Genomic DNA, 17,488 nt, shown 5'->3' with positions numbered 1-17,488 from the left:
CTTGTAAAACTTCAACTCTTCTGTTGCACAAACCGACTCAGCATAAGCCGCATCACCTTCTTCACACTCCAGAGCAATCTTGCGGCTCCCATGCACGGTTATAGTTCCCTTGTGACCCGGCATCTTGAGCTGCAGATAGACATAACAAGGTCGTGCCATAAACTTAGCATAAGCTGGCCGTCCAAATAGGGCATGATACGGGCTGCTGATTTTCACCACTTCAAAGGTCAAGGTTTCTGATCTCGAGTCATGCTCATCTCAAAAAGCCACCTCCAGAGCTATCTTACCAACAGGATATGCCGACTTACCAGGCACCACATCATGGAACACCGTATTGGACGGTTTAAGATTTTTATCTGTTAACCCCATGCGACGGAAAGTTTCATAATAAAGGATATTGATACTACTCCCTCCATCCATGAGTACCTTAGTGAACTTATAACCTCCCACCTGAGGTGCCACTACCGGAGCCAGATGACCCGAATTGTCAACCCAGGGTGGATGATCTTCTCTACTCCACACAATCGGCTGCTCGGACCAACGCAAATAACGGGGCATCGCCAGTTCAACGGCATTCACCGTCCTTTTATGAAGCTTCTGATCGCGCTTGTCCAAGCTAGTGGTGAAGACATGATACTGTCCGCTATTCAACTGCTTCGGGTTGCTCTGGTAACCCGACTGCTGCTGCTGCTGATTGCCCTGATGATTACAGCCACCTTGGTTACCCTGATTACTTTGATTGTTATGTCTACCCTAATTACCGTGGAAGCCTGAACCAGAATTTCCTCCGCCATAACCCGGCCCATGAGAGCCGGGGCCCGAACCGCCTCCTGGTCCATGATCATACCGGAAAGAATCAGAATTTTTGAACTCTTGCATGATGTAACAATCTTTCCAGAGGTGCGTGGACGGGTCCTCCTTCGTCCCATGCTTTGGACAGGGCTGGTTCAACAGATAAGACAAACGGTCCGGATTAGGACTTGGCCTTCCACCGCGCTGGGGCGGTTTAGCCTTACGCCGCTGGCCCTTGTCATGTGTATTAGTGTTAGCCACAAAGTCTAAACCGTGGTCCGCCTTACGCTTGCCGCCGTTTCCATGACCCGCCGGGTTGTGGTGCTGCCACTTGGCATTGCCGCTCTTCTTTCCCTTCCCTGTCTTATCATCGTCAGACTCGGGATCCTTGGTACTATCAGAGTCGGCATACTTCACCAGTGCAGCCATGAGGGTTCCCATGTCATTACGATGACGTTTGAGCCGTCCCAACTTCAACTTCAGGGGTTCAAACCGGCAATTGCCTTCCAATGTTAAAACTGCGGTGTCAGCGTTGATGCGGTCCGATGAATGCAAAATCTCCGAAACCCGGCGCACCCAATGGGTTGTTGACTCTCCTTCCTCCTGGACACAGGCAGCTAAGTCCACAATTGACATGGGCTGCTTGCATGTATCCTTGAAATTCTGAATAAACCGGGCTCTTAACTCGGCCCATGACCTGATAGAATTAGCCAGTAAGCTCTTTAACCAAGTGTGGGCTGTCCCTTCTAGCATCATGGTGAAGTATTTCGCACATGCCGCATCATCCACATCCAGCATCTCCATGGCCATCTCATAGCTTTCGACCCATGTTTCAGGGGATAAATCGGTGGTGTAATTCGGCACCTTGCGCGGACCCTTAAAATCCTTGGGCAGGCGCACATTGCGCAACGCTGGGACAAGACATGGCACTCCCAAAGAACTAGAGGTAACTCCTGGTTCCACCGATGTGGTTGGACGAACCGGAGTAAGCTGACGGGCTTCATGCTGCGCTGCTAACTTGGCCTCTCTGCGTACCCGAGCCCGGTCCACCACCTCCTGAGCATCACCAGCACCACCCGCCGGGTTATTGCCACGGGGCGGATCACGGTTCCGCGCATTGCTTGACACTGCCGGTTCATCCATACGCCTGTTGTAACTCCGGCTTGGACGGGGAGTGGAATGAATCCGATCGCGACTATATGAATAAGCCTCCTGTTGAACCAAGGCTGTCTAAAGAAGCTCCTTAACCCGACGCGTCTCGACCGCCGCTGGAGAATCGCCTTCGATTGGGATGGCCGCCAGCCGTGAAGCGGCAGCGACAATGTTGTCCATCGGGTTAGAGTAATGACCCGGCGGCGTGGGGACATGCGGTGTTACAATGTTGTTCTGACGAGGCGGATCCGCCAAACGTGACTAAACCGGCGCCCCTGCTCCAGGTGCCTCCGCCTGGTTTACCACCGGTGGATTACTGGTCCCTGCTCCTGGGGTGTTAAAGAGATTTCTAGCGTCATAAACCGGCGGCAGGCGAGATCGGTGCCTCCTCTTCAGGACTTCGTTCGACGCACTCTGATCCAGCATAATCCGGTAAGCTTGTGCATCCAAAGCGGCCCGCTCCGCGGCTATCCTGGTATCCTCAGCTGCTAAGTCGGCTTTGGCCTGGGTGATCTGATCTTTCACTTTTGCAATTTCCGCATTGTGTGCATCTTGATCCGCCGGGTTAACCTCCGCCATCAGCGTTGCCAACGTGTCAAACAAATCAGATAGAACCCGAGCTGGCGTTCGCACTGGGCCACCTGCCCCGGCCGCTGCCGCCGCTGCCAATCTGGAAATCATCACCGTTGCGGTCGAAGAGTGGAGCGCCGGTTGCGTGCCGGCCATGAAGATCGCAACCCGGTTTGGCAGATCAAAGGGGTCCGGATTACTGTCGCCATCGGAACATCCCCCAATCCGGCCATCTTGTAACTGATATAACGACTCGGTCTCTCCGGTCGATGACTCGTCGCCGGAATAAACGACGGTCTCACCACCAGATTCCGATCTATCCTCAGATTCCCCTCCATGGATAACTCCCACGAAGGCACGCTTCATGACAGGCTTGACCCGGGCAGATCTCGCACGCTGAGCCATTTCGACGAGGTCAGCGCAGATGTCCGGCTCAGGGCCCGGTTCGCCGATCTTGCCAATGAAAACGTGTATGCCACCAAAGGGAACCCGGTACCCGTACTCGATTGAGCCGGCCTCGGGGCCCCAGCCTGCATCGTCGATGTAGAGCTTGCCGCGACGACTCTTGGTCATCCGGCCCACAGCGTAACCCTTGAGTCCTTCGAAGTTGCCCTCCAAGAACTTGAAACCATCGTGCGATAGGCCCACGGTGGGCGCCAATTGTCGTGGTTTTGTCACGGCAGATGTCCTAGAGAAAGGACTTAGTCGTGGAGCCATCGCTGCGGGTTAGCTTAAAGGGGTTAAAGCGGACAAGGGACGCAAGAGAGTTTTATACTAGTTCGGCCCCTTACGATGAAGGTAAAAGCCTACGTCTAGTTGTGATGGAATTGATGGGGTTTCGATGACCAGGGAGCGAATACGCTTTGCCTGAGTCTCGAGTTGTTGTCTGTTGTCCTTGAACCGCCGCCGGGTCATCCCCTTATATACATGGGTTGACGCCCGTCGGTTTACAGAATCCCGAGGCCGGCTCATAATCGTGTCCGGCTCGGTCTCTGCTACTTCTATCTTACAACACAAGTTTACATATCAACGCCGGTTTATGTCTACAGGCCTTAAACCGGCTTTGGGCCTGGGCTTTCCTAAAGCGTCACTGTCTGTCTTCATGGACTTCAGATACAGATGAACTACTTATGGGGTTAACCCGGCCTCTCCTGGACAGTTTACTCCCAGTGATAATATCCCCAACAACTTGGAAGAATCCTTCTCCAGTAAGTGCTTTCCTTGGGTTCTGCCGGGCTGGGCTCCCGGCTTCTTGTCCTTGGTGATCTTTTCTGACTCGCTCTACTTCTTGACAGGGGCCTTCCCGGAGATGAGCCAGCTGGCGGAGGAAGCCTTCCGCTTTCGGCATTAACCGCAGGGAGTCGTCGGCTCCGGGACCGATTCGCAGGTGGCCTGGACCTTCCCGGAGATCGTGACCGCCGCCAAGGCTCGTCTGCGAGTCTTGGGCGAGCAGATGGGGCGGCTCTCCGAGGCCGGCACAGCAATGACGACGGCCCTTTGGCCGGGCTCCGTCGCGCCGACGAGCTTCTCGCGGTTGGCGTGGTGGTTGGAGGCGGGACCGGATCGGCTTCACGAGTGGCGTGTTTCCGCCGCCCGTGCCGATGCCGACATGGCGCTGAGGTTAGCGATGTCTTGGCATCCGGACCTGTCGCTGGAGGCGATGATGGGCCAGCGAGCCGGCTCGGAGAACCAGCTGCGGGCGGAGGCCAGACGGATCATTGCCCGGGCCAGCTACATTGTCGGGTTCGCCTTTCACAACGAGTTCCAGCGGAGCGGGCGGAAGATGGCGGAGTCGTGCCTGCTGACGACTGCGACCTGCTTCTGCATGACCCGGAGGGGCAGCTCCGAGGTGACGGGCATCTACGGAGATGAAGATGCTGAGGAGGAAGGCACCGGCACCTCGGCGGACCCGGAGGCCTCTAAGGGGGAGCCGGCAACTGTGTGACCTGGCGCTGGAGACGCCTGAGGCTGCCCTGTTTGACTTAGTGAAAATTTATGTTAGATAGCAGGTCCACCCACCCACTGGGGGTGCTCGGGTGTAAAGAACTCTGGCCTTGGGCCCGTCCTTTGAATTCGTGATGTATAAATTTCGTGGATCCTTGCGCTTTGCCTTTCGTTTTTCTTTGAGCCTTGTTCTTGCGACCTTCCCCTCTTGGGCCTCCCCCTCGCGAGTCTGATGGCCGAGGCTCCGTTCTGTGACAAGGAGTTCAGCCTTTGAGAGGAGCGTGCGGTACTTAGGCTTTCGAAAACGTTGAGCACGAGTGAAACACCCACTGGGCCGGCTGGCAGTAGTCCGGCGAAGCCGATTTGCGAGCAGCCAGTCATGCGGCAATTTATAAGTGGCGGGGCCGGGTTGGGTAACCCGGCAGTCCTTGACTTAGCATTCATGGCGCGTCGGTGCTTTGGCCCACTGTGCTTGCCAGCCGGCAGCCGAAGCCGGTTCTGTGGCCTAGGGCGAAGTGGGGGACCGCGGCAACCTTAACGCATCTGGAACTACTAAGGAAGCCGGCGGGTGGTGACCAAGCCGGCCATCCCCCGAGCCCCCGGGTCGAGCAAGTCGAACCGGTGGCCGGGTTGGTCCAAGAGGACGGTGATGCAAGGAAAAATGCAGGAGACACAAAAGCTTGGTCGAAAAGGGCAGTCCTCGAGCGTCGTTCGGGAACTCCATAGTTTTCATATGATTACAAAAGGCAGCGATACATACGTGCACACATCTAACTGTAAAACGGGCGGAGGAGTTCTGCATTCCACGGTTGGGTTGTTTCTTCACCGGCGGTGTCTCTCTTGCACTTGTTTTACTTGCAGGCATCGATGAGGTAGTAGGCATTGTGGTCACACAAGGCCTTGCTGACGATGAAGGGGCCCTCCCATGGGGAGGACAGCTTGTGTTGTCCGGCTTGCTGCTAGACGAGTCGGAGGACGAGGTCTCCCACTCGGAACGCGAGGGGTTTGATCTTCTTGCTGTGGTAGTGCCTCAGGCCATGCTGGTAAATGGCTGAGCGGCTGAGCCCCAGGAGGCGTGCTTCTTCGAGTAGGTCAATGCCATCTTCGCGGGCTTCTTTGGATTCGGCTTCAGTGTACATCGCGACACGGGGTGAGTCGAACTCAACGTCGGTCGGGATGACGGCTTCGGCTCCGTAGACGAGGAAGAACGGGGTGAACCCGGTCGACCGGTTTGGCGTGGTGCGGAGGCTCCAGAGGAGGGCCGGCAACTCGTCGAGCCAGCTGCCGGGTGAGTGGACGAGCGGCTCGACGAGCCGTGGCTTGATGCCGGATAGGATGAGGCCGTTGGCCCACTCGACCTGGCCGTTGGACTGCAGGTGTGCAACGGATGCCAGGTCGGGCAGATGCCGGAGACAGAACAATATTGCGCGAGCACGCCCTTGGCGAAGTTGGTGTCGTTGTCCGTGTTGATGCTGTTTGTCATGCCGTAGTGTACTGCTATGTCTTTGACGAACCGAACGGCCGTCGGTCCGTCCAGATTCTTGATCGGCCTTGCTTCCATCCACTTGGTGAACTTGTCCACCGCCACCAGCAAATGCGTCATGCCGCCTCGAGCGGTCTTGTAGGGTCCCACCATGTCGAGTCCCTAGACCGCGAAGGGCCAGGCGATCGGGATGGTCCGGAGTGCCGAGGCCGGCTGGTGGCTGCGCTTACTGAAGCGCTAGCATCCCTCGCACTTGAGGACGAGCGACTCGGCGTATTGGAGGGCCGTGGGCCAGTAGAAACCATGGCGGAAAGCCTTGGCCACCAGGGACCGCGATGCGGCGAGGTGCCCGCACTGGCCCTGGTTTATGTCGAGGAGGATCTCAATGCCCTGGTCCTGCTCGACGCAGCGCTGGAACACATTGGTGGAGCTGCGCTTGACGAGCTCGTTGTTGATGATGTTGTAGGCGGACGCCCAGTGTTGCACTTGCCGGGCCTCGGTCTCGTCCATGGGGAGAACCCCGTTCTCCAGAAACTCTAATATGGGCAGGGCCCATGAGGGAGCCGTCACTACGGCAAAGACGGCCACCATGGCGGGATCTGGGGCGGCAGCCCCCGGGTTGGAAACGACGGCGGCCGGGTTGGGGACTCGGGTGGCCGGGTCGGCGGCTGCAGCCCCTGGGCCGGGTCCGACAGTCCCCGGGCCGGGTTCGGTAGCCCTCCAGCTGGGCTCGGCAGTCCCCGGGCCGGGTTGAGGCACGGCCGGGTTGTCCGGGACGTAGATGTACTCGGAGTCCAGAGACGGCTTGACGGACGGCTTGTGCAGGTGCTCGAGGGAGACACCGGATGGGATGGACTACCGTGACGATTCGATCTTGTCGAGTGTGTCGGCGGCCTCATTTCTGCGCGCAGGGCATGGAGGAACTCACAGCCCACGAAGAACCCGGACAGCTTCTGGACGAGGAAACGGTAGCTCGCCATGTTGGGGTCGCGGGCGTCCCACTCGCCGGAGCACTACTGCACCACCAAATCTGAGTCGCCGTAGCATAGGATGCGCCGGATGCCGAGTTCCTTGGCAAGCCGGAGGCCATGCACAAGGGCTTCGTACTTGGCGACGTTGTTGGAGGCGGTGAAGTGGATCTGGAGCGGGTACCGAAGCCGATCACCCTTCGGGGAGGACAACACGATGTCGGCCCCCAGGCCGAGACGCATCTTTGAGCTGTCGAAGTGCATGCGCCAGTGCGCCGAGTCCGGCGGCGGCGGCAGGTACTGGGTCTCGGTCCAGTCGATGAGGAAGTCGGCCAAAGCTTGGGACTTGATCGTGGTGCGGGGCTCGTAGAGGATGGTGTGGCCTGCTAGCTCGAGCGCCCACTTGGCGATCCGGCCAGAGGCGTCCCGGCACCCGATGATCTCGCCGAGGGGGCCGTGCTGACCACGGTAACAACGTGCTCTTGGAAGTACTGCTTCAATTTCTTGGCGGTGAAGTACACGCCATAACACATTTTCTTGTAGTGCGGGTAGTTCTGCTTGGAGGCAGAGAGCACCTCGCTCAGGTAGTAGACAGGGCGTTGGACGGCTTGGACCTTGCAGTCCTCTGGTCGCTCGACCACCATCACCGTGCTGACCGACGGCGAGGTGGCGGCAATGTAGAGCAGCAGCGGCTCCTTCTCGGCTAGTGCGGCCAGGACTGGTGCGGCGGAGAGCATGCGCTTGAGGTCCTGGAAAGCCTCATCTGCCTAATCGTTCCATTCGAACGTTGTCGTCTTCTTCATCAGCTGATACAGGGGCAAGGCCCTCTCGCCCAGCCAGTTGAGTAACCGGCTGACCGAGGCCAAGCAGCCGGTGAACTTTTGGACATCGCGCAGCCGAGCCGGCTTGCGCATGCGCTCGATGGCCTTGATCTTCTTCGGGTTAGCCTCAATGCCGCGCTCCGAGACGAGGAAGCTGAGTAGCTTTCCGGCCGGAACGCTGAAAACGCACTTCTCCGAGTTAAGCTTGACTTTGTACTCACGCAGGTTGGCGAAGGTTTCCTTTAGGTCGTCGAGGAGCGTGAGGTGCTGCTTGGTCTTCACCACGATGTCGCCCACATAGACGTGGATGTTGCGGCCGAGTTGCGGCAGCAAGCATTTCTGCATGCAGCGCTGGAAGGTGGCGTCGGCGTTCTTCAGGTCAAATGACATGGTGATGTAGCAATACGCCCCAAAGGGTGTGATGAAGGACGTCTTCAGGGCGTCGGCCGGGTCCAGCTTTATCTGATGATAGCCGGGGTAAGCATGCAGGAAGGACAGGAGCTCACAGCCGGCGGTGGAGTCGATGACTTGGTCGATCCGCGGGAGGGCGAATGGATCCTTGGGGCAGGCCTTGTTCGGGCTGGTGTAGTCGATACACATGCGCCAGGTCTTGTTCTTCTTCAAGATGAGGACTACGTTGGCCAGCCACTCGGGATGAAGCCGGCCGCCAAAAGCTTAGCGACCTCTTCACCGATGGTTCTTCTCTTCTTTTCAGAGAAACGTCATAGGGGTTGGCGGACAGGCCTGGCGTCCTTGCGGACGTGGAGTTTGTGCTCGGCGTACTTCCTCGGGATACCCGGCATGTCCTTTGGGGTCCATGCAAAGATATCCCGATTCTCACGGAGGAAGTCGACGAGCTCGCCTTCCTATTTGCTGTCGAGGCGGGTGCCTACGACAACGTACTTGCTGCAGTTGGGGTCTTCCGGGTTCAGCTTTACTTTCTTGGTCTCCTTGGAGGGCTTGAACGAGGCCTCGTCGGCCGGCTCCTCGGCCGGGATCGGTGCGGCCGATGTCTCGTGGGCCAGGGCGACGATCTGGTGGAGCTGGCGCCGCTCCTCGGCTATGACCAACGACTCAGCCAGCTTGGTGCCATCTCGGGCGCACTCCAGGGACTTGCGGTAGTCGCCGGTGATGGTGATGAGGCCCTTCGGACCCGGCAGCTTCATCTTCAGGTAAGCGTGGTGGGGCACCACCATGAACTTGGCGAGCGCGGGCCGGCCCAGCAACGCATGGTACGTGTTGGTCAGGTCCACCACCTCGAACCAGAGCGGCTCGCGTCGGAAGTGGTCGCTCTCGCCGAACAGGACGTCGAGCCGGACCTGGCCTATCTGAGAGCAGGAGAGGCCGGGAACGATGCCGTGGAAGATCGTCCGGGTCGGCTTCAGGTCATTGGCCTCGAGGCCGAGCTTGGTCATGGTGTCGCGGTAGAGGATGTTGATGCTGCTGCCGCCGTCGATGAGGACCCGAGAGAACTTGCATGTGCGCCAAGGTGCGACGATGGTGGGGTTGAGGATGAGGACGTAGCCACCCGGGTTTGGCATGACTGCCGGGTGGTCTTCCCGGCTCCAGGTGACTGGGCGGTCCGACCAGTGCATGTACTCCGGCTTGGCCGGGATGACGGTGTTCACTTCCTGCCGGAGCAGGCGCTCCCTACGCTTGTCGTCGCCGAGGCTGGTGAAGACAATGTAGGTCGCGTTCTAGGCCAGGTAGATGTCGTCGCGCATCACACCGCCTGCGAGGGGCGGTGGAGGAGGCGGAGGCGGCCGCCCTGCTCCCGGAGCCGGGGCCAGAGGAGGCGGGATGTCGCCCCTCATGATGCGCTTAGCGATGGCGCACTACCGAAGCGTGTGCGTGGACGGCCTCGCACCACTGGGATGCTTGCAGGGAGCGTCGAGCATCTCATCGAAACTCATGGCGGGCTGCCATGCCGTCTTGCCGGTCTGCCGGCGTTTTGCGGACGGGTTGGTCGCGGATGCCTGCTCAGCGGCCGCGACGAGCCGGTTGTCGTAGCGCTGGGCCAGCTGGTCGGCCTTGCGCTTGTTGTTCTGCTAGTTGTGCTGCTGCCGGCTTCCTTCGTCGGCCGGCTTCGGAGGGGGAACCAGCTTCGCCTTGCCGGCTCCATCCAGCGCCACCTGGATCTTCATGGCGGAGTCGGCAATGGCGTACTTGTCGCCGTCACCATAAGCGCGGCCATGGTGGCCGGCTCGGAGCGCAAGAGCTTGTGCTTGAGGAGGGTGCCATCTCGGCACCCGTTGACGAAGTATTGGACCGCTTGGACTCCGTGAACGCCCTCGCAGCTGTTCCGGAGCTCGGTCCAGCGTGCGAGGTACTCGCGACCGGTTTCCGCCGGACTCTGCACGCACATGGCGAGCTGGCTGGGACGGCCGGGCCGCCGGTAGGTCCCGGTGAAGTTGCGCACAAAGGCTTCCTCGAAAGCGACCCACGTGTTGATGCCGCCCACCGGCAGGCTGTTCAATCACGTGCGGGCCAATCCCTGGAGCATGAGCGGAGCGTAACGTACGGCGAGACGGTGGTTGCCGCCGGCGGTGGTGTAGTCGGTGAGCCAGTCTTCCGGCTTCACGGTGCCGTTGTACTTGGGGTGTCGCGGGGGAGCGTGAACCCTTTAGTAAAGGGCTCGTTCCGGATGCGTGGTCTGAAGCACGCTGGCCCGACGGGGCCGTTCTCCTGCAACTCCTGGGAGAGGGCGAGTCGGTCGAGGCGGTGGCGGGCGTCGGTGTCGTCGATGGCGCGCGGGACCAGCCGGCTGGCGACCGTGCCGCGGGGAGCCGGGTCGACCAAAGCCGGACGTCGGCTGGGCTAGAGAGGAGGATCAGGTCGGCGCCGTAGATTTCACTAGTGGCTTCTCTCGAGAAAAACAGCAAACGGTGGGTGAACAAATTACTGTTGGGCAATTGATAGAACTTCAAGTAATCATGACGATATCCAGGCAATGATCATTATATAGGCATCACGTCCAAGATTAGTAGACCGACTCCTGCCAACATCTACTACTATTACTTCACACATCGACCGCTATCTAACATGCATCTAGTGTATTAAGTTCATGGAGAAACGGAGTAATGCAATAACAACGATGGCATGATGTAGACAAGATCTATTTGCGTAGAAATAAACCCCATCTTGTTATCCTTAATAGCAACAATATATATGTGTCGGTTCCCCTTCAGTCACTGGGTTCAAGCACCGTAAGATCGAACCCATCACAAAGCACCTCTTTCCATTGGAAGATAAATGGATCAAGTTTGCCAAACAAAACCCAAATATCAAAGAAGAAATACGAGGCTATAAGCAATCATGCATATAAGAGATCAAAAAAGACTCAAATAACTTTCATGAATAAAAAGATAGATCTGATCATAAACTCAAAGTTCATCGGATCCCAACAAACACACCACAAAAAGAGTCAAAAGAAAGAGAGGAACCCATCTAGCTACTAACTATGGACCTGTATGTCTACAAAGAACTACTCACGCATCATCGAAGAGGCACCAATGAACATGATTAACCCCTCCGTGATGGTGTCTAGATTGGATCTGGTATTTCTGGAACTTGCGGCGGCTGGATTTTCGTCGACTCCCCGGGGGTTTTCTGGAATATTGGGGTATTTATAGAGCAAAGAGGCGGTGCGGGAGGCCACCAAGGTGGGAACAACCCACCTGGGCGCGCCTGGGCCTCCAGGCGCGCCCTAGTGGGTTGTGCCCCCCTCGGGGCACCCCGCGGGTGCTTCTCCGGCCCACTGGATCTACCCTGGCCCAAAAAAATCCATAAAAAGTTTCGCTCTGTTTGGACTCCGTTTGATATTGATTTCCTGCGATGTAAAAAACATGTAGTAAACAACAACTGGCAGTGGGCACTATGTCAATAGGTTAGTACCAAAAAATGATATAAATGACTATAAAATGATGGTAAAACATCCATGAATGATAATATAACAACATGAAACAATAAAAAATTATAGATACGTTGAAGACGTATCAGTTGCCGACCGTTGTCAGAGAAGCTTCGTTCGATTAGTGCGGTGACCGCCACGAGCTGGGTGTGGGCGAACTCGACATGGTCGTGGGCAGCCTCCATCAGGGCTAAGGCTGCCGCTGCGGAACGGACAGCTGTTGTGCCGCTCTCGCCAGTTGCTATCCCCTAGGCAGATGTTGCTACCGCCACCTGAGAAGCAACATCGGCCGTTTGGGCTGCCTTGGCTGCCCGGTCGCAGATTGCGGCTGCGCTCATGCACCTTGTTAGCACGCGCATGACGGCTGCGGCCAAGCTCTAGCCGGAGTGGGCCGCCGAAGTTGCCCTCACGACGTGGGTCCACGTCCCCATCTTTCACCGGCGACGATTGAACGGTGAAATGATATTTGGGAAGCGAGCTAGTGTGCTTGACCGCCAGCTATGGACTGTAGCTGACGCACCTTCTCGGGTAAGCCATAGGTGGACTATACACCGACATGCTTCAGGATATTTTGTATTTCATCTCACACGGTTGGTGATAATAAACTGTGGGAACTACTTGATTTTTCATCCTGATTTAAATTACATAATGGGGTGCAATGGACGATGTTTAAATTGCTAGAACTTTTATCTGCAGTGAACATGCAACTATATGTGTCGTAGAAAAATTGAAATTATTTAGGGTTAGTTTGGACATTTTATACACTAGCAAAAAGGCCCGTGCGTTGCAACGGGACAAACAAAAATCACATCCTAAAATAAAATGAATGAAATACCCCATCCACATAGGTTTATCCATGTTGGCATATGTCGCTGCTTATACTTCTTTTGTGTGTTCCATAATTTCAATGAATGATAGCAAAATGACAAAATATAATTTGAGGGGAAACTAAAATGACAATTTTAAACCTATTAGCCACAACATTCTCATTACATGCAGAAAAAAAGGTGAACACTCGTGCTGGAATCTACCTGAACAATAAAAAAAAAGCATTAGCATACTTTAAATTTTTAAAAGAAAATTTCAGTAGAGACGGAAATTAGTTTAAACTCAAGTAGTTTGTGTCACACCCCTGAGAAACTCTCAGTCCGACTCCATGGGCACTAGTGAAGGGCACAAACAGATCAAAAGAGATGGGCTTCTTCCCAATGACGTCCAGGAGAAGAGCATGTCTGATGATGGGCACCGGCTGGTTGACGTGGTAAGACATGAGGTCGCGTTGTGAACCACACGCACCTTGTCCATGTCTTCGAGGGGACGACCGTTTAGCAGCCACGAACCACACATATCTCTCATATTATGTGCCTGTGCATTGCGACGGTAGAAACAATGATAAAAAGAATTCATTGATGGGCGGTGCACATGATGAACTTGTACTACTTGTGTTGCAATGGCTGCATCACCAATCAAACAAAGGTGGCACAACCTTTGGCATTAGCAGCGGCGTAGCATTAATTATTCTAGCCGGAACTCATGAAATTTCAGATGGTTTTGATTTCCAAAACATGAATTTAAAATTCAACTGTAGAGAACTATGTTTTCTTGGTGTATACATTTAAAATTCAAAATATACTACAAATTTTTCAATCGAAAAACATTGTTTCATTGTCTAAATAAAATCGTTGATTCAAAATTGTGTCTGTCTGTGAGTTTTGAGCCATGCTCTTACATATTTCCAAGTAGTATTCATTTTTCTGCAACTACACGATGATAGTAAAGAATGAAAAACATGCCAAATGGTCAGAAGAGTCCAGGAAGGCACCTGTCAATAGCAGTGGACCATTTACTATCCATAAAATCCGGAGTGGTTACCACTTAGCAGTCTGGATTGCAGACTTCCCTCATCAACTCCATTGCAACTCCTGCAGTGATAACCAGAAATATTAATATAAATAATTAAAATGCGGACAGAGCACACATTATGCATCAATCATGAACATTTTATTGCCAGAAAATCATGTATTGTTGTACTCAAGACAATTATATGCAAGGTTTCCCATTGAAGAATGTCGCTGTCAATTGACACTAAGAACTGCAAGTATCATGTAGTTGCGCATGGTAAGCTTTTTGAAAAGAATTACTCAATGCAAGCTTCTTACTGAGATGGATTATGCAAAACTCACCTCCATCCATGTTATCTGAGAGAAATTCTAGCAGAACTTGTGTAACTTCCGCTGCATCATCAATGATTTGCACTACCATAAGGAATTATTTTGTTACAGTCTTTGGCATGAACCACCCTGGACAACAATGCTCTTATCCTCTCTACTTTCTGTTTAATACTTGTTTTTTTCCTTATCTAAATTGAACAAGAAATGTCACCGTGGTGATAAACATTTATGCTAGAGCCACAAAAATTAATACCTATATCTTTTTGTCTATCTACAATGCAATATTACGAATGGTATAACTTCAAAAAAACAATGACAATTCAGTAAACACATCATTTGTCCAAAATATAATAATGTTTAAAGTTAAAATCTATATGGACGAAGGTCCTGCGTGAAGAACTTCCATCACAAGTTCAGCAAACATACCACACACTGCAACTTTCTGAAAAGGTACAGCCTTTAGCCCATTAAGCATATTTTAATAGAAAGTAATGGAAGCACTAATAAAACTAATAAAATACATGCCAATGAATAGCTTCTAAAATTTGAGAAAATATGGTGGACTTGCAACAACAGTTCATGTTGCACTTTGCCACCGGAAACAACATAAATTTCTCCAGATTATCTCATACGAAAGTCAAACTTAAACAAAAAATGCATGGGCAAGATTAGGGACTATTTGAATTATCTGGTATAGCCAATGATAAAAATCATTTGTCTTCAGATATTTAGGGGAGAAATCAAAAACAAATGTGAACAACTTTTTGACCATAAATCAGAGAGTCACCATAGGAATGTCCAGTCTTCGTGCCTTAGAAGTTAGAAGTTAAGAGAAACATGAATGCATATATTGAAATTTGGAAGGATTGTCCATGCAAGACGCTCAGCAAAAAACACCATCAAAATAACCTGTGAGCAGTGGCAGCAATAAGTACCTAGACGTCATGGTAGTTAACTTCATAATTCACGTGCGATTTTTTGTGGAGGGAAATTCAAGTATGACTCAACAAAAGACAACCCATGCATGTTGAGGCCCCGTGTCTTGCCGCTCGATCTGCGAAGAGTATCAAGGGTTGTAAAATAACGCTTTATGAAAATAACACCACCACGATGTACCAAAAGGGTGTCAGCACAGATGAATGTAAGACGATTGAATTACTACCTCCTCTGCTGTTTCAAACTTCTGGCCGGTTTGGGAGAAGACCTTGGCCGCCTTGCCTTCGCCAGTTGTTTTCTTAGTGCTGGCAGAGGCGGCGATCTTGCCCTTGGAGGAAGCTAGCGATCCAGCCTAGATTTTTACCCTACGAAGGAAAAAAGATCAGATCACATCACTGCATCTGGTGAACCTAAACTGCAGACTTGCTTGGAAAGTTGAAATTAGTACTACCGGTACTAATTATATTTGTCATCCATATAGTGAGGAGAGGAGAGCTAATTATGCCACAGGGGACGCTACCAATTACGTGCTCGTAACTGAGTTTCTAATCAAGCAAATCCTCTAATTAGTGCAACAGGTGATGGTACTAATCAGTACAGTACATGATAGTAATTCAGTTTCCAGATGGATGCAGAGATCGATCAGCGCTAAATTTGTGCATGTTCGAATATGAGCAGGGGAACTGCAGGCCGGCCACTCAGCACATAAAGAGATCAGCGCATATTGCCAAAATCTCTAATTTGCAAGATCTAAAAGCTACACATGAATACATCTGCAAGACCGAGGAAAAATAATTACCTGGGAAAGAATGAGGCAACGGGTCAAGAAGACCTGGGCCTTGGCGTCACCACGTGATGCGCGGGGCTGCAGTTCCAGCTAGCCACCGGCGAGCAGCAGCAGGACTACCACTCCCTTCTCTCTTCCTCCGGCCTTCCATCTCCTTCCCATCGTCTCTTTTCTCTCCCGCGCATCTCTCTCTTCTCTGACGGGTACCCGACACCGGCCATGCCGTGCGCGCCAACCGTCATGCTCCAAGCTCCGGCCGCCTTCCTTGCAGATCCGCCGCTTGCGTGCCATTTCTGACCGGACCCGGCAAGATCCGACAGGGCCTCGCCGACTGTGCCACCGCAAGGCCGCCGCCCTTCCCGCTCGCCTGCATCGTGGGCGATGCCCCGGCCCTTCCCGCTCACCCGCCTCTCCCCCATGCCTCTTCATTATCTCCTCATTCGTCTCCGCGCGTGGCTCCCACCTCCCTGCAGCCGCCTGATGCGGCGCCGGAGCGCAGCATCGCCCCCCCTCCCTGCCATGGCTGCCCCCTGGAAAAAAAGAAATGTAAGAATGTGGGGTCCTTTTTGTAAGATTGAAACGTTTTCTTATATCCAAACCACCGTTTTCTTATATCGCACTTAAGAAGGGAGCGCGGGTTGAATTGCCAAAAACAGAGGGCCGTTTTTGCCAGACCACCGCGACGGTGAGCAAGCGGGCAAAAGTGATAGCTGCTTTATTAGTATTAGGGAAAGATTAAATTGGTTTTCTAGCCATTTCAGGTGCACAATTCAAAATTAAACTACATGCGCATGCTCTGGTGCACCAACATGGGTTGTAAAATTATATATGTGTCCATGGGTTTATGCTTATGTCCCATGCAAGAAATGGGGATGAATTTCGAGTGCCACGGCACCACGGCTCTCCGGCAAACATTGAGGTACTTGCTTCTGTAATTCTAGTAAATCCAAAATCCGTCCGAAATTCATGAACCTTGGCATGCTATCTTGTAATGGCATCAACATGCTGGGGTAAAAAATATTGTCCCATTTGGGGCAGGTTATGGTATAAGTTTCTCACAAACCAGAGCTTCTCAGAAGAAGCCTCATGGTTCCGTTAGTGAAACATGTCACCTTTGTGGACAAAACGATATTCGTCGCCTTTTCTTCCTTTAAATTTTTTTCCTGGTGTCAACATAGAACAACAGGAGTGTCGTGTTAAATTTTGGACTTTTCGGGGATCGTTTGGACAAAATTATACATTAACTGATTTTTCTAGGAATTATGTGCATAATTCAAAATTGAACTACATGCACAGAGAACACTGAGAACACAGAAATCAGGATCATGCTGTGCACAATAGTAAGAGCCGATCCGTTTGCAATGTTCACACGAGACTCACAGGCCTGGCATTGTAATATGTTCACATTAGTAGTCCGAATTCACAACCAACTAGTAACATGTTAATGCATCTCAATGATTCACAGATCATATACAAATATGTAGCTCCAAAAGCAAAGATCTAGAAAAAACATATGTTCTTCCTACTAACATGGATGCTTCTCTGGGCCACCATTCAGTACAAAGTGAAAGACAAATTTGTTTGTGAATTCTACAATTTCTCTTGCAAACGTAAGTGGTTTCACCAACAGCTGGAACCATGAGAATGAATCACAGATGATGGAGGAACATCCACTGCAATATGATTTGGTCTTCTCTTGATCACATGGCGGGACTATTTTTGGAATACCAACTTTAACTTAGGCAAAATGATGCCCATTGTATAATCAGACCAAAGCAATGAAGCACCTAGTGTTGGCCAATAAATAGTACAGTACTACTTTTGTGCAGTCCATGAAGTGACTATCCAGTCTTTCTGTGTCTATTTTCAAATAGCACTGCATGCAGTGATTATACTATTCTTGTGTGCAGTTCCACCAAAATTGGGGTCACTTTGTTTGTTCGGGCAGACATCT

General features: G+C 52.8%; 1 long non-coding RNA gene across 2 annotated transcripts; it reads right to left on the bottom strand.

The window, feature by feature from the left end:
- Nucleotides 1-12,437: 12,437 nt before the first annotated feature.
- LOC123097356 (uncharacterized) lies at nucleotides 12,438-16,079 on the bottom strand. Of its 2 annotated transcripts, XR_006447117.1 has the most exons (5): nucleotides 15,547-16,079; nucleotides 14,974-15,112; nucleotides 13,463-14,865; nucleotides 12,771-13,005; nucleotides 12,438-12,671 (listed from the first exon to the last, which is right to left on the bottom strand). It is a non-coding gene; the product is annotated as an uncharacterized lncRNA (long non-coding RNA). The 2 variants fall into 2 exon arrangements; XR_006447116.1 differs by having other exon boundaries at nucleotides 12,438-13,005.
- Between the last annotated feature and the right edge of the window lie 1,409 nt (nucleotides 16,080-17,488).

The sequence above is a fragment of the Triticum aestivum genome, chromosome 4D (genome assembly GCF_018294505.1).
Source record: "Triticum aestivum cultivar Chinese Spring chromosome 4D, IWGSC CS RefSeq v2.1, whole genome shotgun sequence".
Taxonomy (NCBI): domain Eukaryota; kingdom Viridiplantae; phylum Streptophyta; class Magnoliopsida; order Poales; family Poaceae; genus Triticum; species Triticum aestivum.
Note: the sequence above shows the minus strand (reverse complement) of the source record. Positions and strands in the feature narration are given on the sequence as shown.